Genomic DNA, 24427 nt, shown 5'->3' on the forward strand with positions numbered 1-24427 from the left:
TAAATGGAGCTTAGTGTAGTCTCTTAATAGGATGTAAAAAACTCAAACACATGTTAGTGTTAGTCATGTGTGTGTCATCAGCTGTGACAACAGACATTTGATCATAATTGATGGTACCTACATCACTGTCCTCACCTCAAAAACAAATAAAGAGGGATGCACAAACTCCTATGAAAAAAAAGAGGCAGCCTTCAGAATATAGCATCTCTCCAAATTTGTATTATTTGTTGTTAGACACAGGAAATAACATGAGAACTTTGCATCAACCACTCCAGCCCCAGTTGTGACTGAGGACCCACTGTAACAAACTGGATTCACTTCTAATGTCTTCAAATCTATAAAAATAAAAAAAAAATAAACAAGCAAGCCTTCAACCACACAAGTGCTTTTACATTTTCTTTAAAAAAAAAAAAAAAAGTCATGAGGCTTAGTGAACATTTTCCAGCATCTTCATTTTTGGCATCATACCAGGGAATCAACCACATAAAAAGGATTTCACGAATTAAAAATTGAAGTCGGGTCGCTCAAATTTCAGCATGTTGCTGCTTCTATGTGTCGAATGTATGATCTGTTCTCAGGGTGAATTCACAAATTGGGAAACATGTGTAGCCCAAAAAAACAAAACATGGCTGGACTGTAAAGAAAAAAAAAATGGATGAGGGACCCGAGTGATGCCGATCATAGAAAATCTCAGAGTGTCAGTGAGAAGAGCAAATGAATTTGCCTTTTGGCGTACAGCTCCAGGAAGAAATCCTCACAGCTGGAAAATAGATTGGGAGATATCCGCCGGTGGTCTGACAGCTTCAGTGACGGCTCTGAACTGAAAGAAAGGAAACAAATAAATATTTTAGAGAGCAGATTACTCCATATTAGAAACAGCTGTAAGCAGTCAGGATGTGAATGACGTCCGCCGGTGCGCGCCAGGCTTCATTTCCTGCAAGCACAGAACAATGTCAGTTTTCCTTTATGTGGACCTACAACAACAAAGCACCTTTAATGATGCTTAAACAAGCACTGGGCTACTGAACATACATTTTTTTTGTTTTGGAAAACAACATTTCCTGGGATGTAACGTTGGTGTGCAGCACTGGAAATCGCTTAGTTTGATGTAGCTCCAGTTTTCTGGCTGAGGCTACTTATAATTAGCATAACTTCAATGTCATCAGTGTGTAAATCCTGGAAACAACATTTGAAAGACTTGTTTTGATGCCCCCCCTCCAACATTTTAAGCTTCTTTTTTTTTTTTTTTTTTAAAAAGACCCCTTCCAAATCGATCCTCTCAACAATGTTTCCAGGCTTTACATCTTGATGACAGCAGACTGTAGTTTCTGGCTTTTTTGGGGAGGGGGACGTTATTCATGCCTTCAAATATCAATTAGCTCATTAGCATTTAGATAGCACATACGAATTCGTAAAATGAAAGAGAACATGGACCCGTTGGCCCTGTTTTTAATGGTGATTTGTAAAGGTGTGTCCCAAAAGAATGTCAGGAAGACTTTCTCCACTAGGTAGATTATATTTTAAAGATCAGACACAAGAAAGGGTCAATATATCAGGATAAATCAGGCTGGAGGCATAAGGCTGTCAGCATCTTAGTGCTAGTAACAGAATTGGACAGTAAGAACATGAAGGCAGCAAATAACCACCTAATAAGAGGGGGTGCTTAGGACCCCACCCCCACACACAAGCACACACACACGCTCTCTCCTGTCGTTTGAACAAACTAAATAAATCAGCTCTTTCACTTCAGGTACAGCCAAGCTTACTCTCAAATCCATCAAGTTAAATATCCCATTACTGCAGTCCACCGGTTGCTGGTTTTGGCTGAGGGGCTGAACAAATAAATACTTGCTGAACTTAAACATTACCTGCTTCCCATGTGGCAGTCGAGGCAACAATCATTAGCAAATCTTACCAGACTCCTGTAGCTTTGGTCCAGCACTGTCCTCCTGCTTCTGGTCAGCTACACCTTACCCAGAGAGCAGGAAGACAAACCCAGCACAATGTATTCTTTCACACATTTGGCTTTTTTAAGGACTGCATGAAAGATGCTAAAAACCTGCACCTGTAGCTTTAGGGTAAAAGCACCAATGAATCATTTGAACTTAGCACACAAGAAAGCAAAGTATTTTGACAGGCTAACAACTTCTTCTTCTTCTTCTTCTTTTCCTGTGGCACATTCAGATTACTACTACTACTCATCCACACCTCTTACCCCTGGTTTACATTATATTTTTTACAGACTGTTTTAAGAGTTTCGTGCTGTCTACCATTGCTTGTCTAAATTGGACTTCCTGTTCTGATATTACAGAGAAACCTGTGGCTGTGGCAAACAATTTGCTGACTGTGCAGAGGGCGTGGCCTTAAAGGGACACTGATGGAAAAAAAAAATCAAAACCTCCAAATGCTCCATTTATCATCATGTTAATTCTTAACCTCAACAACTTAAAGTAATATAAAGATATAAAAATATCCAAGCAAAAATAAACTGCATGCAAAGTCATCTGCCTGACAGAAGTGTTACAGTGAAGGATAATCAATATCAAGAGATTATGAACCCAATATTCATGCAGCCATGATTACGCCAGGTATTATAGTATTTAATGACCTTTGGCTGAAAACTAGCAAATTTGGTTTCTCGGGGGACTCTTTATTGTAAAACAATATAGCTTTAATTGAGAGAAAGTGCAAGCGGAGCCATCTATATGTAAGGGTCCCAAAAAAGGAGCAGCTGTGTAATCTCTGCACCCCTCAGAGGGAAGGCGGGTCAATGCGGGGTCCATTAACCTAATCCATCTCTGAAATGTGGAGCAATAAGGTCCCACATCAACTGGACAGTAAAGAAGGAAACCTCTGGGTCGCTAATTGAGGCGCTGACTCCTTACAGCAGGGGGTGCCCCTTTCTGTTGCAAAGCGTCACTGTGGGCTGTAGCTAGTCATTGAAATTCATTCATTAAGGAGTGCATTCAGCCCAGTGTGCTGCATCTGCTACACCCGCAGCACCCAAACAGGGGTTGTTTTAAACTTCAGATGAGTTTGTGAAGAGAGATCAGTTTGAATTTTCAGTTCTTATTGATTGTCTGTATTGTACATCTCACAGTGTGACCTGTGGTGCATGTGTATTTCAAGGGCCTATACTGTGATAGGTATAATAAATGAATGTGGGCTATAAATGCTGTCATTGGCTAAAATTTTACCGGTTCTGGACTTTTGTGATTTTTTTTACATGAACCTTATGCTTTATATCACTTCCTGTTTGCCACGCTGTCAAACTCAGTGCTGACATCATTCCTCTAGTCCAATCACCCTCTTGCCCACCTTCTTTGAGCCAATCAGCCTCCACTTTGCGTATGTCAAATTTCAGTGCTCTTACGTCATTCTCCTTTCCAGACTGTGATTTCTTAAGCTCCAGCCGAGCCTCCATCTTCATCTTCACCACCAACCACCAGCATCTAGACTTCTGGGTGTCCTGTCCTAATGCCTAGTGCTGGATTCTGCTCTGCTATGATGGGTCATCTGAGTCTAATTGCCAAATAACTGAATTTTGAATTCTATCAATGAATCATGTTTAATTCTTCCAAAGGATCTCTCCTTATTAAACTGTAGTACAGCGCTTGTGAAATGTAGTATTTTCCCCCAGACTCATGTAATTTACCCCCCTCTGTCAGATACTTAATAATACCAAACCCCCATTCAATGGTTAAGGGGATAAAAAGTGCACGATTGTTATTTATATTTGAAACTTACTCAGCTCAAATATTCCCACTTCAGCCTCCTTCCCATTTGAATCCACTGACTAATCCACTGGTCCACCTCCAAAGGTGAGGGATCTTGACATCCCAGCACACTTACTGGCAACCTGCAAGGATGAGCATTTTTTTCACAGACAGGCATTTTTGTCTCTCCAATAGATCCTTCCAAAAGCACTAAGATGTCAATAGTGGTTCCTTTGAGACATTAACGGTCCCTTTGCTGGAGCTGCTTCTGTGACAATGGTCCCAGTGTTGCATGGAGGTGATTATTAATGCTCCCTGCTGGGAGTGGACAAAAAGGTGTCGAGACGAGCTTCCTGAAAGGCTGTAAAAGAGGGTAATAAGCAAAACTGCCATAAAAGATTTCTTTGAATGCGACTTTTCTTCCTTGAGCTCAGAGATTGCTATGATCAGAAAGAAGTGCAGATGCCAAGCGCTAAATGAACTGGAATGTCAGGAATATTATTGCAGAGGATTCCTTTGGGAGCGAAACCACAGCTTAATTATTTCTTTGAATATGTTAGAGGAGTTCTTTAGTGCATAAAGAAGCTTTAAATTCTGCACCATGCTCGGTATTACAAACAACAAAGATTCCCTATATGTGATTTCCAGCTTTTAGAGAGAATTCACAAAGGTCAAGTTAAAAAGACAGGTTTTCAGATACATAATACAAGTTTTTTTTTATGAAAAGCTTTAAAGTAGATTCTAGATAAATGGAGTAATGCATCTCCAAAAATAGTATCACTAACAAGAGGACTTCAGAGCTCAGATACACGCACAACCACAGAATAATACAGCAATACAATCTGTGAATGAAGAAATGTGGTGTGAAACCAAACCTGCAGATAAAAGAAGAATGAAACATACACAGGTAACAGACAAGAGCTCTGATATCATATCAGGAATACTAGCACTTTTCTACTCTACCTCAGCACTCACTCATGCCACATTCACACAAGCACTTTTTTCTACAACACTGCTTCTAACATTTACAACCCCAAGTTGCTCTGTGATGAAGTCACTGGAGAGCAACTTGGGGTTTAGTATTTTGCCCAAGGATACTTAGACTTGCATCCTGGATACTGGAGCAGCTAAGGGTCGAATGACCAACCTTCTGATTAGCGAAAGCCTATTAGTTGATCTATAACCTGAGCTACAGCCACCCCAAGAGGGAAGAGACTGTCATGCAAAGGACTACGAGCGCTGAGGACTCTAATAACTCTGTGGATCATTGTGCCACCTATAGGTTTAATACAGGTTAGATGGGAAAAGATCACAAAATAGGTGGAAACCTCAAGCTGAAACATGGTTTGGACTTTCCAGACGTCAAACCAACTGCAGCTGCAAGCTTTTTAATAACCTTTAAAACTGGCAGCAACTGTGTTACCTCCATCACGTGGATAAAACAAAACTGATAGAAACCGTTAACAACTTTTGGTGACCATGAAAGGGGGTTACATTGTTTAGCCAGCTTGGGTAAAGTGCACTTTTTTTCTGAGCAGAAAAACCCAAGATTTATGCTTTGGTGTAAGCTGCTTGTTTACGATGGTTTGGTGCATTGCTTTGAAGATCTTCAAACAAGCTTTTGAATCTATTTAAATACCTTCAAGTGGGAGCAACCTTTCCAAAAAAGAAAAAAAAACTATCTGTGTCAAGAGAGGTCAAGCTTCAACAAGCTGCCTTGGATCATCAAGGTACATACAGCATATCTTGATAAACAAAATATAAATATATTTAACAAAAGCAACACTGAGAATGGTGTATGTAATGGAAAAGCTTCAGTAGACACATTTAGGCATTGTCTTCTTTGATATAGCCTTGATCATCCGTGGCTACAGAAATGTCTCATTTAATGTAACCTGATATTTTTATGTTAGAAGTGACAGCAGATGGGAAAAAAAGAAATACAGCATTTTTACATCCTCAAGATCACTTAATGTCACTCCCTTATGTGATGCTAATATCTTTCTGTCATGTAACCTGCTTTATACCAGATGAAAAAAGATACAAATAAATAAAAGCCCTGGGGGCTCTGAGATCACTCCCACTTCTTGTGTATTTCCCCGTGGTATTGAGCTTGATGCTTGTGCGTGATGTCACTGATTGTAGACCATCTAATGTGGGGCCTGCTGGGAAGCTGGTGCTCCCACTGTGACTGTTAGGGATGTGTAATGTAAGAATGGGTGATGTCATTGTGAGAGCACAGGGAGCAGAGTGGTAGAGTGACATAGTGGTGCATGAAGCAGCAAGATAAACAGACATGGGATATGGGGGAAAAAACAGATGTATTGAATATGCATTATTTGATGCATCTTATTGTGTTACTGTGGTTTTATGCCAAAATATTAAATGAAGATGTGCTTGCATGCTCCTAATGAGATGACAGAAGGTGTTCTGGGGGATCTGGAGCAGGGCATCACTGAGCTCCAGGATAGTCTGAGGTACAACCTGGCAGCGTTGAAAACATAATGTCCCAGAGCTGTTCTCTTGGATTTAGGTCAGGCCAGCATGGGGGTCAATCAATGATATCAATTCCTTCATTCTCCAGGAACTGCCTGCATACTCTGACCACATGACTCTGAGCATTGTTGTGCACCAGGAGGAACCCAGGACCCACTGCACCAGCTTAACGTCTGACATGGCTCCAAGGATTTCACTCTAATGCCTGATGGCAGTCAGGGTGCCAATGCCTAGCTGGTAGTAGTCTGTGCATCCCTTCACCCCTCCAGACCCCTTCACATCTGTCAGATATGCTCAGGGTGCTCTCATCTGTGAAAAGCACAGGGCATCAGCGGTGGACCTGTCAGTTCTGGTATTCTAAGGCAAATGCCATTTGGGCTCCCAGCTGCCGGGCAGTGATTGCAGGGCCCACTAGAGGACATCGGGCCCTCAGGCCACCCTCATGAAATCTGTTTCTGATTGTTTAGTCAGGGACATTCACACAGTGACCTCACAGTGTTCATCCTGCTCGTCCTTACACGAAGGAGCAGATACCGGTCCTGCTGATGAGTTAAGGACCATCGAGAGAGAGGTCACAGTGAGCATCTACAGCCATCTGTATAACACGGTGGAGGCTCTGTCGTGATTTGGGGCTGCATTTCAGCCAGTGGTGAACTACTTAAAGCAATCACAGCAATCCTGCCTACGAGATTTCAGGCTGTGTGTACAAACTCCATTTTTGTCTTATGTTTTGTGTTTCTATGTTTGCACATGTGTCAATAATAAATCTCTGCAGCTGTTTTTCATTGTCGAAGCAAAATATAAAGAAACGATGGTTGGCTGAAGACTTTCACAGTACTCGATGTCAAAGTAGGGAACACGGGTTCACCTTTTTACCCCTATAATAGATGTCCTTGTGAAATATTCATGGTCCCCTGTCAAATCTTTTGACTGAACACCAATAATATCTTAAGGCACTCTGTGATGGACAGATGAATAAAAACGAATCAGCTGAGAGCAGCTGCAAAGACTACTTCTTTTTGTCATTCTTTCTTTTTCTTTTTTTGCAAAAATCATGACAAATCTATGCATGTAGTCAAATGAATTATTCTGATGGAAGAAACCGAAACTTTATTGGATTTCATTTTTTCGCTACCTGTCAGACAAACCAAATCAACCGCAGTCACTTTGTCTAAAAAAGAAAGAGAGAGAAAGAAAGAAAAAGAAAGAAGGGGGGGGGGGGGCGGACTTTTATTGAAAAGCTGCTCTAGCACAATGAAAAAAAAAAAACCCTTAAAGGAACAAAAACCAAATAAAACCTGAAAACAATTTCTTTCATCTCAATCCTCAGGGAAATACTGCTTGCAGTAGAACAGAGCGAGGATTCGGATCTTTGAGAAAATAGGGCATGAAATCTCAATTAGACATGTCAAGATCCTGGGAAATTTCAATGCTTTTCTTCTTCTTCTTTTTTTTTTTTTTTTACATGCACTCGTCTCTCGGAGACACTGAGGAGTGCTTGACCACCCGGTGCCTCATTCTCTGCCTGAAATAGCCTGGTCTAAACAGCCTGATTGGAGAGTGGGACGGGCAGCGTGGGCCTATCTCTTTTGGGGGGCTGTGGAGGAGGGAGGTGAGCAGGTGCAGGGGAGACAACGATCGATTTGGTTGTCCACAGATAAAATAAGAAATCAAGGGGGTTTTATGTGGCACCGCTACCCTGGCAAGCCTTCACAGAGTCCAGGAGATTAAAAAGTGAATTTCCCAGAAAACAAACACAGGGCATCATTAAACAGCGACTCTGGACTGCTCACACTTTTCCCGTTAAGTGCAATTTGAGCTTTAAATCCACATGTCGGAGAAGAAAAAGGAGTTTCTGAGCTCTTGTCTGATTGAATGCCAGTTGTGTGTGCCTTCAGCCTCGGCCTTTGCACGAGGCAGACACTGACTTCGGTGAAAATAAGCCCTTTGAGGAGCTCTCTGTGTCCCCAGGAATTATTTAGCTTTCTATAGTGCGTGCTCATTATAATACCGGTGGAACAGTAAAGCTTTAGCACATTGTTGCCTTAATTGATGACACTGGCTTGTGTTGCTTCATCGAGAGCATCATAGCGCGCTCACACTGAAGACACAGGGGTCGGTGGAAAGCTAATTATGAGCAAATATATTTCAGATCAGTGCATTTCTTTAAGCTCTTTAAACAATTCTTGGTCAACACTCTAATGAATAGCACAGTCCCTTAAAAGGCTATTTGCTCGCAGCTGCCAACCTGGCTAACAAAAACCCAGGTCAATTTACAATCTGCGTTTTTAAAACTCGTGTTTGTTTGTTACATACTGCACAGCCAGCGCTTGTATCATTTTACCCACCAATCAATTACAATAAGAAGAAAAATCAATCTAGGAAAATGAGGGACACATCGGAGCACAGAGGGTGTTTCACTTTGACTTTATTAGGGCTTAGAAGCATGAAAACCCCCATTGTAGTGCAGGCACACGCATGATTAGTCGTGGGTGTTGTTTGCCAAAATCTATTTTAACCTTCGCGTGCTATTGTTGTGGTGTTTTGGCCGTTGCCATGTGAAAGCCTTGGACTGCAGCTTCAAAATGTCAGCTTTTCACAAACAAACAAATACAAAAAAGGTCTGTTTTTAATACTGCAAATGCAATAAATGAGTCCAAGTATTTCTGAAAGAACCCAGAGGTGGAGAATAAATACAGTTTCTCAAATAATGCACTTAGACAGAATTACGGGATGTTTCTAGTTTCCTTACACGTTTCAGTGTGTTCACCAAATGTGTACTTTTTCACTTTGTTTCAGATGGCGTGCGTCGCTAAATACAGCTGCTTCAAAGATATACATGCAAAAGATATCATGCGTTTATATCATATAGTAATTGAAATTTGAGATTCAGTGATTAGTCAGTGAGTAATCAATTCATTGATTTGCAAGCAAAAACTGTGGGCTGTTACGTGGCTCCAGTTTTTCAAATGCAGGCAGCCTACTAGTCCTGGTATTGTATTGCAGTAAACTGAATAGTCTAAAAGTACAAATATGATAATCCTGTGCTAGTAACAGAGGCTTTTCTACAGTTCCTCGAGGGAAAACAGTGTTTGGAGGCTGCGGCACAACCAAAATTATTGCATCTTCGAGCAACGAGCTTGCGATCTTGTTACCTTTGAAATAGCTGCTTCAAAGACAGGGACCAGATCTCTTGCCACTCAGTCAGTCTGTCTTCAAAGTGACTTTGGTGTATCAAGAAGGAAATAAAATGGGAATGACATGGAGCTGGTCTACTACTGAACAGGATCAAGCTGTTTGTGATAAATTGGCAAAAGTCAGAATTCTGTTGCCATCTGCATAAAAACAAGTTAATTTATATAATTAAAGAAACATTCGCATTAACTACTTACATCCAGAGTCAAGCCAGAAACGCCACAAAGAAATTTAGAAATCCCTCCACAAATAGTGACATAGTCAGTAATTTAATTGCAAAATGACAGGTGATGAGCAACCTTGCTTGTTTCTCTGGAATACCACTACTTGGTAACCAGTTGAGTCAAATCCCCTGTTGCATTGCAATCAGTGCAGAGTTCCTCAGACTGATTGCAATGTGGCGGCAATTTGTCCTGGTTGTAAGTTTGGTGGCAATTATTTGTAAACCTTGGACAGTCTGACTGAGAATGACTGCAGTTGCTAGATACCATGATTGTTTGGAGACACGTTGTCTCCCACCAGGTGACCATTGTAATTGCCTTGCGATCACAAGTTGTTGCATACTCCGCCTCTAGGCAGCTAGTTGGTCACTCCCCTTAGTTGGAATCAATTGACGAATGAGGAAAAAGATTCACTGTAATCACTTGGCAACCACTGATTATAGCAATGAGGTTGTCATCGTATTTTAAATCTACTGTGACTGAGACATTAGTTGGTGGTGGCCGATGGCGAGCAGCTCGTCTGCTAATCTGGAGGTTGGTGGTTTGATCCCTGGGTGCTCCAGCCCGTACGCCAAATATGCTCGAACAACATACTCAGCCCAAGTTGCTCTCTGATGCATCCATCACAGTGCGACTGTCGGTGAATACTAGACAGAGATCATGTAAGCATGGAAAAAAATAGTGCTTTTATGAATGGGTGAATGAGATATGTTGTATAAAAGGCTTTGAGTGCTCAGGTTGAGTAGAAAGGTGCTCTACGAGTTACTTTTCCATTGTGTCGCTACTAGCTGAGCAAAATCAGACAATAATAAATGTCTTGCACTCTATCAAAAAATACAAAACAGGTCAACAATAAATTGCATGAGTAAGAATAATTATAGTGAAAAGAGCACCATCCAATATCAAGAGGCGATACTTTTTTTAAAGTAACGGATATGGAAACTTGCGGTAAATTTAAAAATGGTTGAATATTATGTTTTACACACAAAACGTACAATTTTCACTAAAGCTCAATGTGTCCCTCAACAAACGCACTGTACACGTCCACACCACAGTATAACCACACTTTTGAAAGCACTGCTGTCCTTATGCTACGTACCTGGAACCAAACTCACGAATCCGTGTTTTCTAACGGTACGCGTTCCGACTGTTAGCGGTGAGCAGCTGCAGAATGAAGCACTTTGAATTCATCTGATTCTTTTTGTTACATTGTATGCTGCATAGTGTAACAGTCACTAAGCATGAGTACTCATTTAAAATACATTGCCAACAATTTCCATATCTGGCCTTTTACCCACGTAAAATTTCCTTTTAATATTACCTTTAATGCAACATTAACATTGCAGTGTTGCTACTTTTATTTAACTAATAAGTCACATGACAGAAGCAGGATCGTGTCAATAGTACACTACACTAAAACTACACTACGCTAAAAAGCACAACTTAACAATAAACTTAGTTACTCCTAATATGTGTGTTTTAGATGAAGAATTTTACTTTTAGTTCTTACTTCCAAAAGGCCTCAAGGTTTTTCTGACCTTCTATATCAAAAGTGCATAATAACTTTAATTTATTATGCATTAACCAAATCAAGCCTCCACCACGACTTTGTTGGGCTGAGCATGAAGAACCAACATTTTTCTCATCTCAATGTAAGGATTTCATTAGGCTGGAAGGAGCGAGGAATAAATGTTATACATTTAGACCAAACAAACAAGTGATGGGATGATTAATTATTCAGCCAGGGCAGTTTACTGAGATAATGGCTTCTCCGCCCTAATGAATTTAACTAAAGAGAAACACGTTGGTTCTTATTTTGGTTCACCATTTGAGGTATGATTCAGCTCAGCAGTGTCACCTTAGTGCATCACGGCTGTTAATTGCTTCCACCCAAAGAAATATTTGTACAAATTAGACAGCCCCGGCTTTTTCGGGAAGATGAATTGAGCGTGTATCGCATTCATTATTGCAAAGGGATTTACTGGGATGTGATTGGAAACGCATTCATAGAGGACAAAGAGGACTTGCTTTCTTTTCTAGTGCTGCTTTGGTCAAAGATCTCATGAAGCGTGGACTATTTATTTATATTCATTCATTCACGATCACGATAGAAGAGTAGGGTAGAAAGAGGAGACTGCGAAAGATATTAAACTCAAAGAAAAACCTTTTCTCACTCAATTCATATTTGTCCAGTTTAGTTGTATTTATTTTAATAGAAAACAACAAAAACTAACTTTATCCCAGTAACATGGCATTGACATAGTCTCTCTCTTGATATCGCTCTCTCACACACACATAAACACACATCTATAATCATAGACATTAATCAATATCAATATCATCCTCCCAACTTTTGGCAACAACTACAGTTTGAGGTTCGGGCACATTTATGTAAGCTTGTTCTATAAACTCACATCATGATCTTCTACTAGGCTAGCATAAGCCCAGCACAGGTTCAGTCTTGCTACATCATCTTGTAATGTCTGTTAGCGTGGACCAACAAGGGAAAAGCCCATTTACCCCTCACAAACTGACTGGATGGGGTCACTGTGCGAAACAAGCACAGTCATTTACACTGCCAAAGTCCTGGAGGTTTACTCATCCTGCTTTCTGTCCTCTTTTGAGCACCATTTACTTAATTTCCTTTTTTTGTGCTTTGGCTCGCTTAGCATAATTTATAATATAGCACAGTGGTATTCCACTGTGCTATATTATAAATTATGAACTAATTGGTGCTAAGTTTGGATCAACGGGTTTGCAAACATCTATCAGAAATGATTAATAGCAAGGTCAGAATGTACAACTAATATTTTGCGTTAATGTTTTGCACGCCTATTGATATTTAATCAATGGATGTGCAAAATGATAGAAAATACAGCACTTGCAGCCAGAATTTGATTTATAAGGAAAATGTGTACTGCATAAAGAGAGTTAGGCTTTGGTTCACAATCATGACTTAAACATATACTATAGAGCAGCGGTCCCCAACCCCCGGGCCTCGGACCGGTACTGGTCCGTGAGTCGTTTGGTACCGGGCCCAGGTGTGAAATGTATGGTTTTCAGGGTTTTTATCGGTTTTCAGCGTTATTTTGTTATCGTTTTTATCGTTAACTCGGTTTTCCTGGGTCTTTTCACGTGTGTTATGAATAAATCTTATTTTTTTCGGTACCAGTACTAGTTTTATTTTGTTGTATTTATCCGCGACACCTTAAAGGCCGGTCCGTGAAAATATTGTCGGGCACAAATCGATCCGTGGCGCAAAAAAGGTTGGCGACCGCTGCTATAGGGGATATATCTGTACAGTGAGAGAGAGAGGTGTGTTTGAAGGCATGTCCACAGGGACCCTCCTATATTTTGGGCCCTGGGGCACTACCAAGGCTGTCCTGTGGAAAGTTCAGCCTTTGGCCTCGACTTCATACAAAGTTGGCAGAAATGGAACAGATTTAAAATGGGTTGGGGAAAAAGTCAAACAGTTTTGCACTGGTTGAATTTATGGTTGTGTAGGTGACGGGCAGGAGGATAAATACAGAGCACTAGTAGATGATTTTGTGCAGTGGTCTAGGAGGAATGATCTGTTTCTAAATGCTACATTACCTGTGTCTATCCTCAGATGTTAATGTGGTAGAAGAAGCTGACCATCCACATCAACCACAGGCTGAACTGGAAGACAAACACTGAGGCTGTATAGAAAAGCAGAATGATGGAGATATTTTGTCAGTTGTGGCGAGTACAGTGACTTTGCTGTGATCTGCTGGGGGAGCATCATCAGAGCTGATGACACCAACAGACTGAATAAAGTGATCAGGAAGGCTGGATCTGTGATTGGCTGATGGTCATCAAACTGTTATTCATCGTGGACCACCTGACCACCCTGAGCACCAGTTACTGAACAGGCAGTAGATCACCTTCTCTATCAGGCTGCCATACCACATGCTTTTACCCTATATGGAATAATTTATCTGATTGGAGAGAGATCTGCCTGATATTTGTTTTATTAGTATTTAATCATCATTTTAACTGTTTTAACAAAAGATCTCCCTAAACATGGGATAAATAAAGTATTCCTCATCTCATTACCTCATCATTTCATCCAGCCAGGAGCTGATGGTAACGCATGCATCAGCTGAGGAAGTCACTTGGATGAGTCATGAAACATTTCTCACACTGAAAAAGTGAACTGAATCAACTTTCTGGGATTTCCTTACCTGGATTATTGAGAATGCATCACGACACACATCAACCTTTGCAATATTTCACTAAAACTAATGTGACGCTACTGGAAAAATCAGAGGAATGGGCTAAGGTGAGTCCTCTAAAACATTCATATCTATTTATTCACTGGGTCGGGAACAGGGATCGAGAGCTTTGGCGTGGAGGAGGTTCTAAATAAAAAGGCAAGCAATCACCAGAGCTGTTACGATTAATTCCAGCGGGACACTGAGCATCTGCGCAATATTTCATATATCCATTTGTTTCATTTATTTCTTAAGATATTTCAGTCAAAACTAAAATGACAGACTTCCTGACGGATGCAGCCTTCCCAGGAGCTTAGCTGCTAGTGTATGCAAATATGTCATATCCAAGCTTGTCCGCTGAGGCAGGATGTGGAAGAAGAGGACAAAAATCCATTTCGATTACAGTCTCAAAATGGAACAGCCAGGCAAGTGGATAATCTCAACCAGCCCTCTGCAGGGCTGCAGACACTGATCATATGGGCCTGCGTGTGATTACAGGGAGCTCAATTAACGTAGGCGCGGGGGACAGTTCAATCACAGAGACAAACATTTCCCCAACATAGCTTACGTGACCTGCAACCAATGGTGCATCTTAGCTCCACTGATTGAGTTCAACAGGTTTGGGAAGGCGGGCCTTGCAGAAGAAAAGGAGAAGACAGCTTTGTTGTCACTGCAGAATTACAGTCAAGCGCTGAAGTAATAAAACTGAGAGAATCGAGATATTTCTTACAGGTTTAAAGCACGTAGCCATCTTCAGTCAGCTGAAAACCCAAATCCGAGGCCTCCAAATACAGGTTTTCCCTCTGATTTTACACTTGAGGTCTCATACAGTCTCATGTATGCTCTCATATCTATCCCCCGTTCTCATGCAATGTTAAATACACCTGCTCTTGTAGCGAAAAGAGGATGAATGCTCTGCGGAGACCGGCATCGAAAATCCATTTGATGCAACACTTTCTATGCAGATCATACACAGAGGTCTCGTGAATGACTCCCTCTACGTTTTCGCAGCGCTACAAACAGGCGTTTTACACCGTCGGCGTCTCATTTAAAACGGAACCGTAATTGAATCGGAGATCACGCGTTCCCTGATACGGTTGCACGTTCCCCCTGACGCAGGGCATATCAGAGGCATCCTACGTTTCAAAGTGGCTTTCATGTGTTTTCATGAGAATACGGCGCTAATATGGTGCGCTTAGGCAGATCACAATGGGCGTAATCCTGCGTTTAGAAGACTACCTCACAGCGGCGCGCAAAGTGATAAAGAGCCCCGTGTCCGCGACGAACCGAACGCTCGAGTCGCTCTGATTTGTTGTGACTGAGATTGTAAAAAAAAATGTGACAACCAGAAAAAGACAATTGTTTTCGTCTTTGCCTGAGCTACTGTACACTGTGCATCGCTCGTGGGCAACAGGAGACAGCATAAGCTGAAGTTGGAAAGGGGACAGACTGGAGTCTTGAAATAGAAATTTTGCACAGACTAGAGAGCATCTTGATTTAAAAAAAAACAAGAAAAACAACAACAAACAAACAGGAAGAGTTCCTCGACGTCTAAAAGGTACATTTATCTTTCAGCGCCTCGCTAATCTCTTAACTTGAAGTGACAATTTTATTTATTGCCGCGTTTGATTCTCCTTCTCAATCGGTAACCTCTTTAGCGCAATCACTTGCTGCCCAATTAAGTGAATGTTAGTTCACGCCGCTCGTGTTTTAGGCCGTGTCTCACAAAATGCAATTTAGAGCAGCCCGGCATGCCGCTTGTGCTTCATTCAGCTTCTGCCCTCCTGGGAAGACAAGACAGGCATTTTTGAGCAAATCAAAATCAATAGCTATCTAAAGAAGAGGGGGGTGGGTGGTGGTAGTGGTGGTGGTGGTGGGGGGCAATCTCACGACATTAATCTTCTGGATCCACCAGTGATTCTCACTGTAATTAATCAATGCTTTAAACTGGAAAAAATTTGGCAATTAATCTTTAATTCTCTAATGGAGAATACACACTGAGGCGAAAAAGCAACTAACAGTGAGGCTAAGTTACGCCGGCTCAGAGCTTATTCAATACAAGTCTAATGAGGTCTATTATGAGTCAGATGTGGTCTTTTTGAAGCAGCTGAGTGTGCAGGAAGAGGAGCCTGTGAAGTGGAGGGTGCAAGTTATTATGCTCAACATTTTGCAATTGTGAGGGAAGATGACTTCAATGAGAATAGCTCATCTGGTCCCCATGGAGATTATCTTCCCTTTAAAAAAAAAAAACCCAACCAAGCTTAAAGAGCGTCACATGACCAGTGGCATTTGACGAACTTTCGATGAACTTCATTACAGTCTTTTTAAAAAAAAAGTTTATATATCTGTTTAAATATGATTGTTTTTTCTTATTTGCTGCTTCTTTCGCTTGTTTAGGTCAACGAGTGATCTATTTCTTTGGCCACAGGACGCCCACAGAGGTCTAGCCACACAGGATCCGACACGCCGTTCACTCTGCATTTGTGCGAGCTTTTTTAAACAGGTGAATCCAGCGTGGCACCTACTCAGCGCCAGCCTGAACAACAACGCTACAGAGGAGAACTCAGTCAAGCCTGTCGCATTGACCTACTTGACAGTGGTGAGCCGAACAGTGAGAGCCTGAGAAGTCAGTGTCTGTCTCTTTCCCCTCTCGCTGTCTCCTCTTCCTCGCTTCCTCCCCTTGGCCGTTTTTGCATCGCGCGAATCGCAGCGTGCACTGAAGCAACAGGAAGAAGGCAGAATAAAGAGGCTGGCGAACACAAAGGACAAAGTGGCATTTTAATTTAACTGGAAATCAAATCTCACGAGCCTAATTAAATATCACAGCTCTCGTTTTGTTCATTTAGGAGTCAAATTAGACAATATCACTGACTACGAGGAAAAGAAAGCAAAGTTAACCACTGAAAAAAACCTCTTTACTGTTAAAACGATAATGATATGCATGTGATTATAAAGACTAGAAAGTTTAACACAGTTTTTGGCGTCACACTTTAAATAAAAAAGATAATCTGACTTGACCTGAGATAGACCAACATTAATAGGGGGAAGCATCCAGTCTTTGCTGTCACTCAATATATGGCTGCCATGGTAACTGCTGGTAAGGCTAAAAGCCCCATTAAATGCGAGTTCAGCTGAAAATGTGAAGGAATAAAGTTAAAGTTTTGCCTCTCTTTTTGTTTTTCAGGCGGCCTATACCTGGATGTCTTGAAGAACAAATGAACATGCGTGACACAGTTTGCAGAGCGATTTCTCGATCTCTGGGATGTGTGAGCGAAAAAGTGTCGAGGCAGTGGGTGTTAAATCCTACAGATTGTTTGCGTTTCATGCTACTTTGGGAACTCTCACTGCAGTGGTGACATTTATGAATTTCACACGAGCCAGATCCAACAGATAAATTTTACATAACACCGATTTTTTTTTTTCCTTTTGTTTTTGTTTTGCAGCTAATCTGCAACTTTGCTTCCCTCTAATCTGTTTTCAACACTCTAATTAAAACAAATTTGTTATTTCTGTTTGGTATCGCAGGTAAAAGAACAGTGGGATCATTTGTTTTGTTTTTTATAAACGCAGTGAGAAGTTCAAAAACTGTATCTGTTTGGTTTTGGCTTTACGAAGAAAAATATCATTCTCACAATTTTCACATGCCATACCCATTCTCTTGATAAAAGCAGCTTGTATTTATTTTTATTTGTTTGTGGTGATAGATGCAGTAAAGCATCCTGAAGAAGTGCCAGGTTTAACACCAAGGCAAGAATATGGCAATCCATGCTATAGCAGTATATACCATAGTTCTGCAAGACAGCAGAAACACATAACCAGAATGCCTTTGATCGTCCTTCCTGATATAAGCTATTTTTTATTTTCTTGTTGTTCATGTCCTAAAATTTCTGCTCAAGGGCAGCAGTTCAAACGGAAATCTTTCAGGTAAATGTTTGTTTAGCCTAGCTTAGCATGAATTCTGCAGGCTGAAACTGTTAGCTTGTGGTAAATAAAAGGTCGCTCTCAATTCATATACATAAAATGAGAGACAATAATTCATTCTCTCCTGCTTGAATTACATTAAGGTTTAAAATCATTAAAATGCCAAAAACAGGGCTGCTTTCACTTGTGAGCTTAGCTTTTTCAGCTTTTGATTACTAATCCTAACCAAGCTAGCTAGGCAGCAGTAGTGGTAGCTATTTGCTTAGCTACTCTCATCTAAATACAGTTACAAAAAACAAGATGATAATGGCCAGAAAGGACATTCATAAAGATATAACTATGAACATAAGGGATTCATGTACACTAGGAAGACAACACCCCTCCTCCCCCCCCCCAAAAAAACCCTCAAACAAACAAACAAGAAAACACCACAAACTAGGAAGCAATCTCAACTATGAAAGTAGCTTGAAAGCTGGAGAGAAAAAGAAAATTACGCAGTTGGGGGTGTTATATATTGTTTAAATCTTTGAAGACTGATCTGCTTATTGACAGCAAATATTGCAGATTAATCCCTGGCAGTACTGGCAGACTCCTGTAAAGACAAGCAGACTAACAAACGGGCAGAGGAAACAAAACTCAAACATGCATAATTATATAAAAACAGGAGCTAGATTCTAAAAGTATCATAATGAATATCCCAATGATTAAAAGTTGTTTAGCTATTTCCCTCTTTATTTTACTAAGCATAGCTTTAGCGCTGTACATAATACACAGATATTCAGCAATCAAAAATAACACTATGACCACTGAGACTGCATAACCACACACGGGTCAGGGTGACCACCACCATCACCACCTCTACTGCTGAAAGTACCAATAATAACCTGCTGAATCACATTTTCCAGGATGCGCTATGGGAAGAAGCCAAGCTGGTGGAGGCAGTGTGATGATTTGGGCAATGTTCTGCTGGGAAACATTTACCTCTGCCATCCATGTGGATGTTACTTTGACATGTAACACCAACCTAAAGTTGCAGACCATGTACACGCTTTCATGGAAACAGCACTCCCCGATGGTGTGGCCTCTTTCGGCAGGATAATGCCACAAAGCAGAGTTCAGGAACGGTTTGAGTTGTTGACTTGGCCTCTGAATTCATCAGATGTCAATCCAATCGAGGACCAACAACTCCAATCCATGGAGGCCATGGAGTCCATAACTCCATCAGTCAGGGCTTATGTGGTAGCAAAAGGGGGAACGACACAATATTAGGTGGTCATAATGCTATGCCTGATCAGTTTAAGTTTGACAAAAATCTTCTCAGCTTACACTTAGAAGGAAAGCAAATAAAAATGCACCATTTTCTTCTTCTGAAATCAACAAAATGGAAAGAATCCCTCCTAGACTGAATGAAAAAAAAAGAATACTCTGGCCTTTCACACGCCATGTAGAGAGAAAACCAATGCTCGCGTTGTTCACTACAAACTCTACATTTCACTCGTTTTATTCTCTGTCATGGCAGCTACTGCCGACGTGGGGGAACAGTTTAGAATCAAACTGCCAGGAGTCGACAGCTCTGGTGTTTAGGGAGTGAGAGAGCGAGACAAGGAAACAGAGAGGGGGAGCTATAGAGGAAGAAATATGGGGGCACAACAGGTACCTCTGTCAAACTCTGGGGTTGCTGATCCCTGCCTCTCATTAGAACAGAAGGATGACACGCAGGCAGTGAAGGCAGAGGGGAGGAATCTGGGAACGAGGCAGAGGGGGAGGAAAGTTACAAGAGAGGAGCAGAAAGAGGAAAGTGGGCTCCTGAAAACTCATCCACTGACAGGCTCGGTGTTGCTCGGTTATGTTTCAGGTCCTGGTAAAACAAAGCTTCAGTGCAGGGCTGGTTGGGTGAAGACAAGTAATTGCAAGCTGTGGCATGACAGGCTGCTGGGTGAATCCCCCCTGACCCAAGTGATGCACTCGCAGGCCTCTTTCTGGAGGGGATTGGAAGTGCTGAGCAGGCTCAGGGAGGCATCGCCCCCTCAGTTCGGAACAACAAAAGCCAGTGTGAGTTTGGAGAGAATGAATACACAGGAATCCTCCTCCTCCAATATGTATAGAGCCATAGAGCCACCGCATATATATATATATATGGGTATATATGTGTGTAGATATATATATATGCTCACAGTCCCGGAGATGGTGGGAGTTTGCAAATCGCACCTCGCACCTCACAAAACTCCACATTTGACAGTTTTCCCAGGAAGGGAGGGGGTGTCCTACTAACCCCTGCTAAGAGGCACACAGTCACAATCTGTATGCACGGTGAAAGACCAAAAACCAGCGGCTGGCACGAAAGTGCTATCATCAAATGCAGAGACAGTGTGAGAGGCTGTCAAACACCAGGTACTGTGCCAAAGTCCTGCTGTCTCTAACGACAGAATGTTTCGCTCCGGTGAACATGCAAGGACCACCATGTCACAGTGTCCACGCACACACAGACGCAAAAAAAAGAAAAAGAAAGAAATATTTGACACATACAGAGAGGAAACAAAATGGCCTCCTGTCAAGGCAGGTCAGTGGGAAGAGACTGGCCACAAGCTTTCCTGTCCCATCTCAAACAACTGAAAACAGGATGGAGCTCAGTAATCCGAGTACACGTGGAACATTTAGTACCATTAGCAATTATGGCAGATGAACACATCGATTCACAACCTAATTTCAGCGGCGTGGACAACATGGGAGTGAGTCATAGCTGTATGCTTTTTTTTTTTTTAATACCAGCAAGGTGTTTTCACACAGTTCTCTAGCACAATAAAAGCTGAAGATAACACGTACACGGAAAGGACTTTTGGCACGGATTCTTTGCCAGGAATGGCAAGACGGGGGGAAATGGGAAAGCAGCTATAAATTATTAAACGTCTGCCCGACTAAACCCCCCTCTAAGATAACAGAGGGAGAAAAACCACCAAAATGCCATGTCTAGACACAACATTGTGTTACTGACGCTTGACTAGTCGGCTCACCAGCAGTCAAGTATTTACATAATTAGCTCAGCTTGGTGAACACTTAGAAAGCAACTGATTTTATGTAGGGTTTTTGTAGGGACATATTTAGTATGTCTTTCTCAGTTATTCTGCTTTTTTACTAGTTCATAAGTCAAAAAATACAGTATGACTACTATCGAACTGGTGGCATGTTCGGGTTTGACCTTTGGTCTTATAACCCCCCCCCTGGAAAATACAAACATTGGTAGACTAACAAACTGTTTTAGGCAAGGTCTAACTTTCTGAAGAGAATCAGAGCTCACATAATTTCATAATTATGAAATAATTTCTGCAGCAAGCAGTTTGCGGTAAAGGGAGGGAGACAAGATGAAGACCGCTGTGGAAGAGAGACAGAGATTAATAATGACTAATGATTAAATGCAGAGTGGCTTACAAACATGTGTGGCTGCTTTTTGTATTCAATTCAATTTTATTTATACAGCGCCAAATCACAACAACAGTCGCCTCAAGGTGCTTTATATTGTAAGGTAGACCCTACAATAATACATACAGAGAAAAACACAACATTCATATGACCCCCTATGAGCAAGCACTTTGGCGACAGTGGGAAGGAAAAACTCCCTTTTAACAGGAAGAAACCTGCAGCAGAACCAGGCTCAGGGAGGGGCGGGGCCATCTGCTGCGACCGGTTGGGGTGAGAGAAGGAAGCCAGGATAAAAGACATGCTATAAAAGAGAGATTAACAACAGGCATGATAAATGCAGAGAGGTCTAAGCACTGGTGATGGATACACCAATAGGATTGTCTTTGATCTATCATTGTTCCTGTCATTCAGGCTCAAATCAGTTTGATGTTTGGAAGCGCAGGATGCTGGGAAATATAAACTTTCCTAAAATGTGTCTAACCTAAGGGTTTAAGTCTGTTTTGAAAATGTAAGGAGTAGAAAATAGAGTGAAAATGTAGAAGCAAAAATTTGTCAGAAAAACAAATAGTCAAGTAAAATACTGATACATGAAAATTCTACTTATGTATCCTGAAATGTATCCTAAGACGACCGCGGTCACTCACAGCTGAGATGAACGACCACATAGTTTTTCCACATTACATTCATGTTTTAATAATAATGCTGATCAAATATTAATCCATTCATAGGTGTGCTTCACAGAAATGCAAATCAAACAAAGCCAAACCCCCAAAAACGACTTCCACATTTCCTCCTGGTTTTCCACGAGAGTTCATTAGCTAGTACTTCCCTAAAAGCTCCCGTGAAGCTGATGCAGTTGACTGGGGGCATGGCAGTGGTACTTAGCTCCTGAGAGACGGCCCCATGTCACGCTGCTTCCTGCTGGAAAGGAAGACAGACACAGCAAGGTGGGGGGGAGTAGGAGCCTTGGTGTGGTGATGCTGGTGTTACAGGAGGGGAATAATGACAAGCCATAAAATTTTTAATGCCCCCACACCCCACCTTTTTAGTGAGACACTCAATTATTGATACGTTTATGGTCTGTCCAAGAACCTTCAGGGAGTTAGGCCAGTAGGACAGTGTGAGGTTACTGGCTAAAAAACCCCCAACAACAACAGAAAAGTCCAGCTAAGGCTTCGCTTTTTCTACCTGTCATACTTGTCAAGTATCCAAATGAACGAGGGAGCACCAGCACGCGTTCTGGAGGTAGCAATAACATTTGAATGTCAGAAAATAATTCTTGCAGTAATATTTTCTAATATTAGAGCCGTTGCAAAGGCCACGAATGGCCACGGGGGGGAAAGGAAATGACTTACTAGATTTGCCCGTGACAGTTCATAATTCCATTTCCAATATCTTTTCCTTTAAAAGTTTAAGGTCGCTTTTGATGTATCCAGCATATCTCATATATGTCTATTGAAATATACTTTCTTTATGTTTTCCTTTGTCATTCAGCAGCATGACATGTCACAGCCAAAGTGAAATCTCCTTTAATATACGCCTGCCATCCCAAGGCCTCGCATAATAACCTTGAATTCACAGTAATTACACTCCCCCCTCCCAAAAAGGGGATCGGACGCTCGGCTTTGGAGAATGATTAACAGATGAACACCGACTTAAGCGGCGGGCCTCGGCTCCTGCCTCGTGGTGCAAGGAGGAAACGGATTTCACATTATCTATGGAGGGCGTCCTGCGTTTTCAGGCAGGAGGCTTCAGTGAACGTCAATACGTGTTCTTGTCATAGCAAGTAAAACAGCTTCAATTCAAACCCAGAGCAAACAAAGACGTTCCCAAAGGAGCCGTGTTGTGGAATTACTAAGCGGGAATTCTAGCTACAGCTCGGATAGCTTCAGGTGAATTCCTCACTGTCAATAACAAAATATTTAACAGTCATTGTGAGTTAAAATAATAAAAGAACATTTTCTTAACACGGTCCATGTAATTGCTAGCTTTGTGGCCACTGCTGCATTATAAATGGAAACAGAGTGGCCCTGTTATGCCTCCTGTCAGTGGATATGCCACTTGTAATGTGTGGCATCCCACCCACTTCCTTCGAGATCACAGTGCAGCTTAATGTTTTCTACACTGCTAGATGGCCAATTTGCAGCTATAAAGTTCAAGTAACTGTGCAAACAGGTTGTAAATATTACCAAAAAAGTAAAGCTTTTTTTTCTTTCTGCAGTTGCACTCCTCAGAATTGCTGGATAATTTTGCAACAATAGTATATTTTAAATAAATTTAAAGTGTGCAGAATAAAACAGTGGGAGGGCGAAGCAGCAGCAGCAGCAGCACAGAAATCAGCCGGCTGAGGAGAGACTGCATGAATGGGAGGCTCAGACACGTATGCCCTCAAGACGAGCGATCTTTCACTGGATGCTGACACTTGCCAATTACAAACCACCCACATCCCACTTGTTTTTAAGAGTAATTAGTCAAGCCCAGTGTTTATTCCAGCAAGGTCTTGGGAGATGAGAGAAATGTGCCACAGGTCAGCCAGCTCAGTGGAGGGTTCAGCGCCGAGAGAGCCCCTCTCCATTCAACTCTGCACTCGGATTGTGTGGGCTGCATTGAAGTGGAGTAATGGAGCGAAGGTTCGGCATGCTTAACGCCCCCCGAGGTCAACCACGATCATCATCAGACAAGATCCATAAAGGAAAAAAAATACACACACACTCACGATCACTGGGAGGGCTTTCCTTATTTTTTGCACGCTGCTTCTACATCATAGATATGACAGAATAAATATGTCAGATGAGGACGAGGAAAGAAAATCCACATACGGTGAGCAGTCGAAGTCGGCGCGGCAGATAACTTTTTCATTCTGCTTGCGTAATAGATAAGAACTGTTTCTGACACATTTTAATAGGTGGGAACATCTCGCTCTCCACCATATGGCTTTCTACCGATGAAAGCAGAGGAAGATGTGACACAGCGAGGCCGATATGACTGGTGGAGACGAGCGATCGTGATGGGGCGTAGTTGTCTGACGCGTCACATTGTTTATAAAAATGGAACATTTTACGGTCGCCTCCACAGGAATGGCAAAGGAGCAGAGTCACTGTACATGCACACTTTGTATGAGTTGAGAAAAGCAGCGCTCGCACTCGAATGCATGAACGTGCTCTGACATTATCAGAGAATGACTGCGAACGAGACGGACGTATGTTCGGTCTCCGTTTTTTTTTTT

This window comes from Haplochromis burtoni, unplaced genomic scaffold, assembly GCF_018398535.1.
Source record: "Haplochromis burtoni strain Fernald_Lab_line unplaced genomic scaffold, NCSU_Asbu1 Contig_136, whole genome shotgun sequence".
In the NCBI taxonomy this organism is placed as follows: Eukaryota; Metazoa; Chordata; class Actinopteri; order Cichliformes; family Cichlidae; genus Haplochromis; species Haplochromis burtoni.